A 13,746-nucleotide genomic window follows, 5' to 3' on the forward strand; every position below is an offset into this window, starting at 1 on the left:
TTTACTTGTATTAGAAGACTATGGGGTGGATGTATATGTCCTTTTATCTGTCAGCCTATTTTCTCTTGGAAGAAGAAAATGAAAACTAAGAATCAGAGAATATGGGCTTGTCTGGTTTTGCTGTCTTTGATTTTCTAGTTGGACCATTTCTGGTATTTGCACTTAAATGGCTGAGTGGAGAATCTGGGGATTATCTTATTTGCATAATAAAGTTTGTATATGAGATGCACCTTGCTTTGGATTAGGTGAATATTTGAAGTATAATCACACGTGCTTGACTACTTACTACTTCAGCTTTGCTTCCATCTTGGAAGAATGTAGTTTTATCTCTAAAGCTATTATTGTGAGAAAATTCCAGAGTATCTGTCTCCTTCAGAGTTAAACATGTATCTTTAACCTCCAGCTGCCTTCTAGTGAGATTTCAGGCTTTTTTTTTTTTTTTTTTTTTTTTTCCCCCAACAGCAAGAACTGCAGTATCTTTTGATCTTAGTAGGTCTGCTGATCTTGACGGTACCTTTTGATGATATGGGGCAGAGATTGGGGTGGGGAAGTATAGAACATAATTTTATCTGTTCTTTTCTAAGCTTTTAGGGACAGAAGTGTGCATTTGTACAGTGTTACAGGAAAATTCATTGTATATGTTTTGAGTCTGAAGCAGTATACAGCAATGCAGCTACTTTCCTACTCTAATACCACGTATGAGAGGAAGATAAAGGAAAAAAATGTTTCCTTCCCTGTATTACAGGGATTTCTCTGTATTTTGTAGTCTGGAGAAAAGTGCTTTTCTAAACTTGAAGTGCCTTGCAGTGGTAAAGGTTATAGTGTCTGGTGTCTATTTCATCTTTTCTTTATATTTCCTGATACCAAACATGATGACAGTTAAGTATACACTGTAACTGCAGTGGGTTGAATTGTAAACTTCAGGTATCTAAAGATGATGGTATGCATTTCTGAAAATTCTGTGGGTACTTTGTGTCTTCCCTTGTGAAATCTGTTTTTGTTATCTTTTTATTGTATGCATTCATTCATCAACTTAGCACAGAGTTTACTTACACAGTATACTTTTTGTAAGTGTTACTTGCTGTATTGCCAAGTTCCTGGGCTTAGATCTTAATGTCGCAGTAGCACTTAACAGCTGTGTCCTTTGTTTATCCTATATTCGGTTTCCAAGTCTTGTTAAACTCCTTGGTTGTCTCTGCCTTGTTGTTCAGCTCCTACTCAGGCACATACCTGTGGACCATGCTCTGTTCTGCACTCTGTTTGTTTCTGCGTATAGAAAAATAGTTGCTGCTTGCCTTGTTACAGCCTTGCTGGTGCTGTAGTAAAAAGCATGTTCTCCATTTCATCTGGTGACAGCATAAACAGTAGAGACCCTGCAGCATGATGGCTGCAGGTTCTTGGGCTCAAGGCTGTGGAAGTATTTCTTTGGTGAAGTGCTTATCTAGCTAACCCATGTTACTCTGTTCCTAGAACACACAGAGTATTTCTTCAAAAGCCTTTTTCTTCTCTTTCTGCTGCTGAGCACTCAGTGGTTCCGCTTGTCTCTGTATGAGTACCCTGCCTGCCACCAACACGCCTGGTGGGAGTGTTGACGAGGTGATGAGCTGTGTTGATGCTGTCTGCCTGTCTGTCATTTGTCTTCTCCCTGACGTTTGTCTGAACAGAAACAAATCACATTAATAAGAAGACCAGATGAAAAGATGTATGTGATCAGTTTAATTTCAGGTTCCTTTGTCCAGGTGACCTCCTCTGAATGGTTCTTTATTTCTTCTGGTGCTTGCTGTAAATTGCTGAGAATAAGAGAAAGAGCTGTACACTGCCAAGCAAATGATCTTGATAAGCCTAATCCTTCCTGTACATAAGATGCTAGCTTGGATATCAACCTTTTGCGTATTTTTGAAGCTATTCCATACTTTTCAAGATATAAAGTGAAAGATCAACAAAACATCCTTCAGCCCAGAAGCAAGAAAAGGTTGAAGTCAGTTGCACATTTCCCAGATGGAGACTGAAGATGGATATTAAAGACTACTAGTTCACTGGAACATAGAAAGCACTAAAGGCAAGTATTGGGGAGTTCTGCTTTTCAGACTCAGGGCTCATCATGAAATCAGCTGTGTTTCTTTTGTATCCCTCTTTTCTCACTAACCAGTGAACTGGTGGTGATGCCTGCTGTGATAAACTTTTTTTTTCCCATTTGGGTGATATGGAAAAAGGGTTAGCTTATTTAAAATGAAGAATAAGAGGTGGAAGTTAGATGTGGCTTGGGTTTGCAGAGTGGAACAAGTCCCGAATTCTTTTTTAGTGGAAATGCTTTACAGCACGCCCCATATTTTGAACAAAATCTGTCATGAATTTAATGAAACCAGAACAGTGGTCTCTGATAGCCTTGGATATGTGTTGTGTGATCATCTCTGTTCCTTCTAACAAGGAGGAAAATGTTTTTGTCTAATGGCTCTGGTCTAAACTTCACAGCATGAATGCTTTTCTTTTCATAATAAAGATGGGAGTCAGGGAACACGGTATGGTAGAGCGCACTTTGATAACTTGAGATTTGACTTATAACAGCTTTATTTTGTTCAGTTGCAGCATGGAATTTATTTCTGGGAGCTGAACTTCAGAAGCCTACCACTCCTACCTCTTTTCTTCCTCAGTGTCTGTATGCAAACCCTGGCTTTTCTTCTGTAGCTGAAGGCCCCTTCAATCTAGTGTGAAAAAGCAGTGCAGTGAGCTAGGTTCTGCTGTTACGGATCGGAGTGCGTTCTGGCAGTTACTGCTGAATGGAACGCCTTGTAATCCATAGTGAATCTTAACACTGTCAGCTGCAAAAACTAAGTGGAGTAAAGGTCAGTAATAAGTACTCGATCCTACCTGGAGATGGGAATTCAAAATCTGCCTTAATTTTAATTTTGTGACCTGTCGTAATTTTAATGCTTCCTAAAATTATTCCTGATTTTTCTCTGACTCTCCAGTTATCTACTTTTGCTTATTTTCTAATAACATAAGGAAGGAAAGGAAGGAAGGTTAATATGAGCTAATTTTGCAGTTCAGCCAGAACTGGTACCTTACTTTCTTTGGGATACGCAGATTTGCTCTTCTGCATCTCCTAATAGGGCAAATTGTTTTGGATCACTTGTTTGTGCATTTTTTTGCAGTCGTTGTGACACTGGGACGGTTAGACCATACTTAGGTTCTCAGGGCTTCCTGAGCCTTGAAGTGTTTAATGTCCCATGGACTGGATCCAAAGCTGTGGAGGCCGTTGGGAGACGGTTGTAAGAGCCTTCATCGGTCCTTGTAGCCAAGTGCATGATAAGGGGGAGGAAAATAAGTGCGTAGGACATGTGGGTTGAGCTCACATTGCAGTCCTTGGCTCTTCGAGCAAGCGTGTTTCGAGCCCCTGAGGCTGGATACTGGAAGGGCTGGAGTCCTCCACCCCCTCAGGCTGTCAGCAGCTTTCTGTCTCATCAGAACCTGAAGCAGGGATTTGCAGATTTTAGCAGCTCTTTCATATGGGCTGTACGTTCTGCCACAGCACCATATTGCCTAAAGATCCTAAACCAAAATGACATAATGGCCAAAGAAATCACCTGTTGATTAGAAAATGGCACTGAACCCCGTCTTGTATCTGAAGGTGCATCTGATACAGATACGTCACACCAACAGACAACAAAAGAAGGATGACAACATTGTGCTGCTGTGATGAGCAGGAGAACAGATGGGCCTGGTTAAAAGGTTGTTGGAGGCTGGCTAACAGACAGAAAATAGGACAGGTATTCAAACATCTTTTTTACTTTCTTCTGTACCAAAGGGGAGAGCTAGCTAGGACTCCAACTCTCCGGCTGTGAACAGTCCTAAGCTGAATGGTAATAGGGTTTGTTTCTCTTACACAGCAGTGCTGGCACTAGAAAGTATGGAAGCAAACTCTGTTTAGGTGAGAAAACTGAGAACTGGATGAACTTCAGGGTGACTTACTTGCCAGAAAGCCAGAATCAGACAGGAGAGTAGAGGGTAGTGCCAAAGGGAAAAGTGTAGTACTTCCTGATGGGGAAAGGAAAGGGTTCTGTCAGAATCATTGGGGCAGGTGATTATCCCAGAGGATTGAAAGCTCCTGGGAATGGCATTACAGGAGCCAGGATGTAATTTGAGATGTTAAAAACTCCATATTAGCTCTGGAATTGAACCACCCTTCTTTACCTGAAATAGGATGCCATTTATGTCAGTGTGCAATTTGAGCAAATGAGGAAAGAAAAGGTTTGCACTGAGTTTTGGGTTTACCTCCTTGTTGTTCCCCACATATCTAGATCTATCTCTTGAGTTAAGCTGTCAATTATCTAGGCCCCAATGTAAGTAAAAAAAATACAGCACAGCCTTGGCGGTAGAGAAATTGAAGTTCTTAAATGTGTTTAAATCCACATCTGCAGTGTTAATGTATCAGTAACATCCCAATTTTCACATAAACTTTATCTACAAATGAGTTTCTGTGGATGGGTGGTTAAAATGAATAAGTCTTTTAAACTTAATATACCCTTGTGTGCTTTAACTTTTAAAGATGTATTTGTGTGTAATTTTTAAATAGTCTATTCACTGGTCCTGCACAGAGATTTTACAGCAGATTTAGTGAACTGTAAATGTCATAAGTTATTTTTCCTGGGTTTTCTTTCCAAAACAAGTAATAGCCATGACAACACATAAGGAATTAAATCTGTTAAATTTTACTGCATACCTCATGCTATTAAGGAGCTCTAGGATTAGTATGACTGTTGTCTTGAGTGTTTAAGGACTATTTCAATGCTGTTAGTTCCTGCAGATAATTAAGGGTTTTGAAATTAACTGTTTCACATTCTGGAAGGTCATGAAGTTTCTTATAAAAACTTTTGTGTAGACTGAAGTGTCTCCTATTTTAAAGTGTATATATATTAGCTCTGTGTAACTGAATTTCTGAGTTAAAAGTGAAGTGAAACATATCTTTTTGGCTGAAATACTCCAAGAGTTTCCCAGAGATGCTTGGGGAATGCTATGCCCTTTTCCCGGCAGTCTTCCTGATTTAAGTGGCAGTGTATTGGGCAGACAGTTTGTGAGAGTCAAGATTACAGAATAAAGTTTTGACTTTTATCATGTATTTTTGAAACCTTCCTAACTGAAAGGATGGCCCTTTGCACTAAAATTCATGTTAACTATAATTTCAGCCCAAATCTTACCTAGGTTCTGGTGAAAAGAAGGTCTCTTGACAGCAGTAACCATGCTAAGCTTGTCTGGATCTTAATGTTTTGTGGATTTTATTTAATTTTTTCTTCTAAAAGAGAGATTACTAGGGAAATATCCATGTCTGTGCAGATGTGACTAGAAATACCATTAACATTCTGCCAGCTTTACTACCTCTCCTACCTCAAGAACCCCTGAAATGTTTTTACACTTTGAACTTCTACCATCCAATGTGGGCTACTGCTTCCAGGGCATGCCTGTCAGGCAAGGAAGGATCTAGTTTCTGTTTTAGTGTTTAATGGCTTAACTTATCCACCCTCCATTTTACAGAAACTTGATCCGAACAATGAAACAAACCACCATGAGCAATACATGAAAACAGTTTGGATATGCCAGACAGATAACAAGGGAGGACAGGGCACAATGTGAACAGAGTGTGGTCCTTTATGCTGCTCAAGAGCCCAGTGAGTGGTAAATCCAGCTTGTTTTCTAACAGGAAATGGACCTGAGTTTGGTACTATTGGTAGAATTAAACAGTTTTTTTTTTCTTTTTTTTTTTCTTAAGTATTTTCACTTCACTTGGCTTTTACAAAACTATTATTTTGGCATATTCTGAATATTCTTATTCTGAAACTTCTCAGTTTCAGGTTTCTGTTATGCTAAATGAGGTGTCTCCATTTTCCCAGGTTCCATACGTAAAGAAAGCTATAAAAGTAAATTTGTTTCTTGCCCAAAAAGTCCTAGCCTTTGATTAGTAAGGATGTCTTAACATAGTAATACAGTTTGCTCAAGATTTGCTAGGTTTACTAGGAAAAGCTGTTAAATGTTGGAAAAGCGATGCACTGATAGATAGTAACTGAGAGTCATTCAGGCTACAAGATTCACATCTTCAGTAGTTTATACTTTTTTGTTTTGTTAACATGCTACTTGCCTTCCCCTTTTCTTCTGTGATCTTCTGCTACTTACTTCTCTTGCAGATCTGTTTCTTTGATCCACACTGGAGATTTTAGCCATCTCCTTATAATTATCGGGCCAGATTCCCTTTACCACTGCATAGCTGTGCTTCAGCATGTTTTTCTTTAACAATAAATGTCATATAACTTACAGATGATACTGAAACTGTCCAGCTTGACTGTCATTCTGTAATAGTCTTGTTTGCTGACAGTACAACTTTAATACTCATGTCCTTTTCAGTTTATCTCCTGATCTTCCTTTTTTAAAATCTATCCTGGAAAGAAGAGTTTGTAGTTGTTTGCTTATTTTACAGTACTGCCATGTGTATTTATGAATTGTCACCTAATCTGAACTGAAATCTAATGTAAGGAATCTTTTAAGACATAATTGACCAGACATCAATGAACATTTGATAATTTCCCCAAATATTAGGATTTGTAAAGGGCAGAAATTGGTACTTTCTAAGTATTGTGAGTTGGTTGTTGTTCAGACTGATGAAATAACTACAGTGAAATAGTTTGGGATGTAAACTGTTAGAAATGTAAACTGAATTTGTTTGCTAATTCCAAATGGATCAATGGGTTTCAAAGTTAGCTTTGAAGTCCTCTACACCTTCCTGGAGGCATCACAGGCGTTTCTAACCTGAGTGCTTCCTCCCAGGCTCAGACCTCTGAGTTCAGCAACAGGCAGGAATGCATCATTCCCACGGGGGCACAAGGACCAGGGTGCTGCTTTCTAAGCATTTGTCCCCTGATACTTGCCCACATGATGCTCAGGCTTTACTTTACTTCTTCCTCTACAGCCAAGGCCCCCCTGAAATAGAACAAACAATATAAGCCTGACAGGCTCTCTAGTGCTTTCTCATCCCAGTTGGCCTAAGGCTGGGGTGGGGGATCTCAGCAAAGAGCAAGGATTCGGCAAAGGCTTTTTTGTTTCTCTTCTCCTCCACAAGTGCTCTGCTCTGAGGCAGGGTTCCCGCAGCTCCTCTTTGGTTTCCAGAGCAGTTGCATAATTACTGCAGACTTCAAAGACAGGTTACGGAAGCCATTAAGGATGTTTTCCATCTCTGAGCTGGAGAAAATTAAGGTGGTTTGTTAGCCTCCCCTGAAGCAAAAATCTTCTTTTTAAAGAAAAGAATCTTTTTCTCTGGAAATGCAGCTTTCGTTCACTGTTGACCTTTTCAAAATTTAAATTGACATTTCTTTACCTGTTTTACTTGAGGTCTTTTAACTGCTGTAAATCTGTTGAGATTATTCTCCTTAGTGCTGGATAAAAAATACATAAATAATCTGCAACCTGAAGCAGTGGCATTTTCTTTGAAGATCCTGAGATCCTGGCCCTGTATTGAAGGTGCTGCCTAGTTATATATTAGGTCAATGCTTGTTGGCCTTTTTAACTAATTTCACAGAGACTTCTTTTAATGACTATGCAATGAGAAGGAAAGAGGAAGAGGAAGTGCATCTGTCAATTTGCACACATTAAACGCGTAGAAATGCTTTGTATTAAAAAGTAAATTCAAGACCTACATAGAGTTGTTTAAGATAAAACTTTCCTTAATATCTCACTTTTTTCCAAAACACAAAAATAAGTATATCCAACTAAGAATAACTTTTTTGTTTGTTTGTTTTGTCAAATGAAAACGTTTATTTGTCTTAAATAAACTCTCAAATGCTTTTAATATCCTTGTGGATACTATGCCTCTTCTAAGGAGTTTCCCAGTAACTGAAAATAAGCCACGTGAATCATCAGAAATATATCTTACTCTGAGACAAGACCCATCCCTAGTAGTAAGAAGAAGAGAAGAATCTGAATAGTTCACTCCAAGCCCATTTTTTTTTCTGCCCAATATTCACTCAGAACGCCTGTTTAACACAGTCAGTGTGATAGTGCTTTTTCTGGCTTTTCTGTATGTCACAGAGCAAGGAAGTTAAAGCTTGCTGTCCTGGTAGGATGATGTACTCACAAAGGTGGGGTAAACGAGTTCTTCTGTGGTGATGCTAGTGGACAACACAAATCAAACAGTGTCAGATAGTTAAGGCATTTCTTTATTACTTCTGGCACTGATAACAAATACTGGCTATTTAAAAAATGGAAATTATTTTGGTTTATTGCTCTGTGCCTCAGTTGGTACTGTATAATCCTTTTCTTGGCTCCGTGATATGCAAATACGTGTTTGGTAGCATATGTGATTATAATCTTCCTTCTCTGCCCATTTCTGCGTATCTCATTTATTAGCTGAATAGACACTGTGAAGAACTTGATAACTTTAATTATTTCAGTGCATGTTAACAGTCCGTAGAAAGTGTTACTCAAATGCTTGAAGTATATGAGTTTTTTTTCTTAATCTATCACACAATTCAAACAGTTGAAAAGCAAATTACAGAGCAAATCATCACGGTATATATTGACCAGGTATAGTTTTCAGCAATTCATATTCTGAGGGTGAGGAGCGGAGACAGACAGGATTTTTCATGTTCTCAAGATCTTTCAAAGCCTGATCATTATCCCTAAATTGTGCTCCCCTGCAGAACCATGGCTTAGCCCTCAGTTTCTTGCCATAGTTACATGTGTGTTTTGTTCAGTTCAAGGTGGGACCCTGCTTCCTGTTGCATATTTGGTATAATACAACCTTTCTTCAGCAAGCATTCTAGTTCCCTGCTGAAAGTGGATATTCTTTGTCTTAAGTACATGAGTTCAATTTCTGGAGAGCCAAAATTTCTTCAAAGCCTTGTGAATTCACGGTAGAGGCTTCACTCTATCTTAAATGTAAGATGTGGTGCAATTTCTAACTTTTTGTCTGAAAGCTTTTCAGATTGTAACAGCTATTGTAAGTGTTAAGAGGATCAAAGCCAGAAACTCTCCAATTGGATTTGGACCACAGGTGAACGTGCTATGAGATTTCCAATACAGACCCATGTATGTCTAGTAGGGTATGCTTCACTCAGTCACTTGGAACTCTATGTATATGTGTAATATCATTGGGTTTTCTAAGATTGGGCTCAGTGAGCTGGTCTTTCAGCCTCTTTCTCCTGATCTCACTTTCTGCTTGACATTGCTATAATAAACTGATAGACAGTTTGCCTTTGATGTCTTCCTGATATGCATGTTCCACAGCTTGTTTCATACTCTGTTTCTGAGTCCGGAAATTCTGTAGTATACAGGAAACCAAAGCACAATAGATGCACTTTGCCTTTTATATCCTTAGAGGAGTTTTTTCTCTTGTGCCTCATTCATATCCATCTTTTGAGCCTGTGATACTAATAAGTCTTAGGAGCAACTCTTGTGAAATAAGGATAACTGTTAACACCAACTGCTGAAAATTCAAGTGCTATAAAGAAACTTCCTTGTTCAAAAATGAAAGTTTCTAAACATCAATACATTATGTGGAGCCAATTAGTGAAATGATCATGGTATTCCACATGATTCTAGCTTCTGCTAAGTGTAATTAAGCATCTGATGCCCGATAGATCTTGTTACATAATTTGGTTGGTAGATGATATTTCTGAAATGAATGCTTCTCAGAGTTCAGCGTTATAATGAAGTCTGGAACCACCATCCCGGGTGCACAGCTTTTGCTCAGCACAAGAGCACAGCACTAAGATCTTGGGCTGCTAGCCTTCTGAAATACAGCTTGGAAGTCCTAATCCTTTTAGCTGGCAGTCTTTGCCATATACTCTTTAAGTAACAAAGCCAAATGAAGTTTAGCATAAATATAGTTATACATTTATATCTATTTTTTACAGAGTATGAAGGAGTCCCCAAGCTATTACAGTGAAAGCATACCTTTTTGCATTTGTACTTTTTTTTGTTTGTTTGTTTGTTTTGGAAAGGAAGCTATTCCATGAATAAAATGTTGGGTTGTGATCAAGGAAACAGAGGTTTCCACTTCTTTTAACAGCCACTGTGGTATAATTCATGTAAATGTAGAGAGAGTATCAGGTTACTGTGGTAAAACACCAGATTTGTTTACATTGCAGTTGTCAGAGCAAATAACTTTTAAGCTGATTTATTGATGGTAAATTGTCTGAGCTCCTTGAAGATGTGGCTAGCTTACTAGTACTTGAGATGTTTCAGTATAATTCAGTATTTAGCCAAATAAAAGGAGTAGTGATACAGAGGCAAGTGGGGGACAGGAGTTAGCAGAAAACCTAGGGAGAGGTACCAGGATTTCTCAGTGGCAGAACCATCACCTGCACAAGCCCAGCACTGCCTGCCTCCTGAGAGCATGCAAGCCACTGCAGAAGCAGCACAGGCCCCACTTACCTGACCTTTGCAAACCACGCTGGCTTGGAGAGCTTGGCCTGAAAGCTACAGACCCTTTGTGAACATGCTTCTCATGTTCTGAGCCGTGGTGGAGCTTGGATGACAAAGGCACAAGGCCAACAGCAGAGGCAAGCTTTTCTTGCTTTGTGTTCTTCCTTAGATGCAAAATCCCACTTGTAAACTTTATTCAGGAACCAGTTCTGATTGAGAGTTATCTTGGGCCTGGGTGTGAATGCACAGCCTGCTTGCCATTCCTGAGGAACTCTGCATGTCTGCACTAAATGCAGACTAAGGGTGTTTACAGTGGACAAATCTATATTTAGACAAGCCCTGGTGGCAGCTTAACATACTTAAAATAAACCTGATCCATTGTGGAATCTTCCTTTCCTTTTTGTCCTTCCACTAACTGACTTTGTCTTGGAAGCACAAAATTAAAATAGACAGGCTTTTGGGGACACTTCACAGGCAGTTAGAGAGAAATTGTGAATTCCTTTAGAATGTGCTATGTAACCAACCATAAGCATAACTGCAAAAATGCAATATGATTTGAAATCTCAGCCCAAGATCAGGCTAAGGGCAGTACTGGAAATAAGGCTACATCTTACCTGGCAGAGCTGGATTGTACAGGGAAAAAAAATTGACAACATTTGTATTGAAATAATGAGATTACATTGAGAGAAATTTAGGTCACTAGCTGTTTCATGCTGTTCCTATTAGCCTCTCCATTTCATTGACAGAAAATAAATGCCTTCCTTGGTATTTTAATGTAGTTAACTAAGTGAGGGGAAAGCTAACTCAACTCTATTAAATGAACTTAATACTCTAGCAAGATGAAAAGGCTATGCCTGTAGTACAGGAGATAAATACATCATGCTGCTTCCTGCCCTGATCACTGGGTGCCATTAAACTTCTTGCCACGCTGTGCTGGCAGGGTGTAGATGAATTGTCAGTGAGGAATAAGCAAACAGTTTCTGAGTGGCTGTCTCCAGTGTTCATGCTGTACCTGGTACAAAAAAAAACAACGTGCCTTGTAGTACCTTAACAAAAATACATGCCTTATAGTATGCTGAGATTGGCATCTTTTTGCTCTGTAGGTGAAGAAATCTACTTGGACCATTTTCACAGAGGCTGTTTCAAATTGTCTTTAAAAGCCATCCATCAGAGAGGAGCTGAGGATTTCTAGAGCATGCGACTGACACAGTATTGTACGCTCAGAGACCCAGTGGGAAATCAGCAGGTGTGTGATGTGGTTGGTAACAGCCCTCTCCGCGTCATGTGCTTGACAGGCAGATGCTGGAGATAGTGCTGTGTAACAAGCGTGTCATTATTTTCTAAAAGGACCTTCTCTAATGCATTTTTACCACCTTATCGTGGCAGCCTCTGACATGGCCCTGTTACTGTAGCGGTCAGCCATGGGTTTGGAGCATGGGACTAGAGGAGATGTTCTGGTACTTGCTTTGTTCTAGCTGATGCTGCTTTTCAGAAATAGTAAAGATCTAGTTCTTTATTTGCTGCTAAACACATTTTTACTTTCAACAGTGGATTAAAAGAGGTCTGGTATTCCTGACTGAAAACAAAAAAGCATAGGTGGTGTAAACCAGCCTGCCTCCCTGTAGTTAAGGAAACAATTTATATGCCCTATGTACAGTAGCTCAGGAAGAGGCATAATGTTTAGAAAGGGCAAAGATATTTTATTTTCTTATGAAAGGTATTTTCTCATAAAAGTTATTTGCTGTGAAAGTGAATTATTTGTATATTGTGTTTTTTTTAACATACAGATACTTTCACTGACATCTGTTTCTCTCATTTAGCTGTACTTGCATGTATGAGATTTGTTCCTATCTGAGACAGCTGTGATCCTCACCTTTCTTCCATAAAGAATCCTCTTCCAACCTGTAAAGAATATTCATTCTTTTCCCTAAAACAATGAGTACACTCTGAGCTATCCTAGTCTTACCTGCTTTATATTTTACTGTGAGGGATGCTTTAATGAGATGAGTGCCAAGTGAGAAGATGGGGTAGAACATCAGACAATTTTTGCATCTCAGTAAAAATAGTGCTTGTGGCATATACTGACACTGAGCTCAGCAAATTTATGGCTAACATAGAGGCCATGAGAAACCTATGCCATAAAAATGTCCTTCTTTGCATTCACTGAGAGTGAGGGCTATGGAAAAATAGAACTGATACATTTCTTTGCTTGGAGATGTAGCACTGTAATTTTATATCCATTTTACACTCTTAGCAAATGTGCTTCATGCTGCCAGCAGTTGTTTGTCATTTCACATGCACTATTGTATTTAGTTGAAATATAAGTGATTTTTAAAAATTGTCTTAAATGATTTTTTTTCATGATGTTGTAATACATAAATGTTATTATTTAAGGAACCCAAATAGTTCCTTTGTTGGCTTAGAGAATGAAAATACCTGGGGCAGATTTATAAAATAACATTATCTCAAAGTTGTTGTAGTTCCTTAGTTTATTACAACAAATTTACTAAGCAAGTTTACTTCTGAAATCTTCAGAAGATGGCCTTTGCATTAGTTGATTGCATTGCATGGCAAGAATACTTAAATGAGCAATAAGATAAAATTGCTTTTTTAGATACCTCTTTCGTGTAATCTTTCTATGGCCTTATTACGTATATGTTTGGTGTAAGAACCAAAACAAAACGCAACTCTTACAGTAATGCAAAAATAACAAAAGAAATTTTATTTTTTTCAAACTAAATTACTTGTATATTTTTTGTTACAAGTTTTGCAGAAGGTTTGTAAATGACATTTATTTTCCACATGTATTTTTTGAAGACTTAGAAAACTCATTTATCAATCAGCATTTGGAAGTATGCAGACAAACAGTTCGTCAGACAGTGGTTAGCCTGGTGACGGTTCATCTGAACAGCTGCTCTTGTCCTTGTTACGGGACCTCTTCAGACTGTGGTGCGGACGCCTTGCACTGTATGTTGGCAAGACAGATGTGGTGGTTTTGCTGCTGGATCTGCATCTTTGCGGTGTAAGCAAAGTTTCTCGTCAGCACAGCCCTGATGGCACTAGGGGGTATTGTAGCACCATACTGGCAACTGGGAGGAAATCTCAATTCTTTTCAGCTTAAGCAATCTTATTCCCTGTCACACAAATCTAAGAGAAAGTGTAAAGATACAATTTGATGTGGCCAAACAGCACCTGACAAGCCTTTTTCTTTTTTTTTTTTTTTTTTTTTGCATCTTGCATGTAGGGTTAAATTATAACAAATGACTGACCTTTAGACTCTGTAAGTTCACAGTTATTAATACATCTGCTTAAATTAAACTGTAGTCAAACTTCTGATTG

This window comes from Anas acuta, chromosome 7, assembly GCF_963932015.1.
Source record: "Anas acuta chromosome 7, bAnaAcu1.1, whole genome shotgun sequence".
NCBI classification, from domain to species: Eukaryota; Metazoa; Chordata; class Aves; order Anseriformes; family Anatidae; genus Anas; species Anas acuta.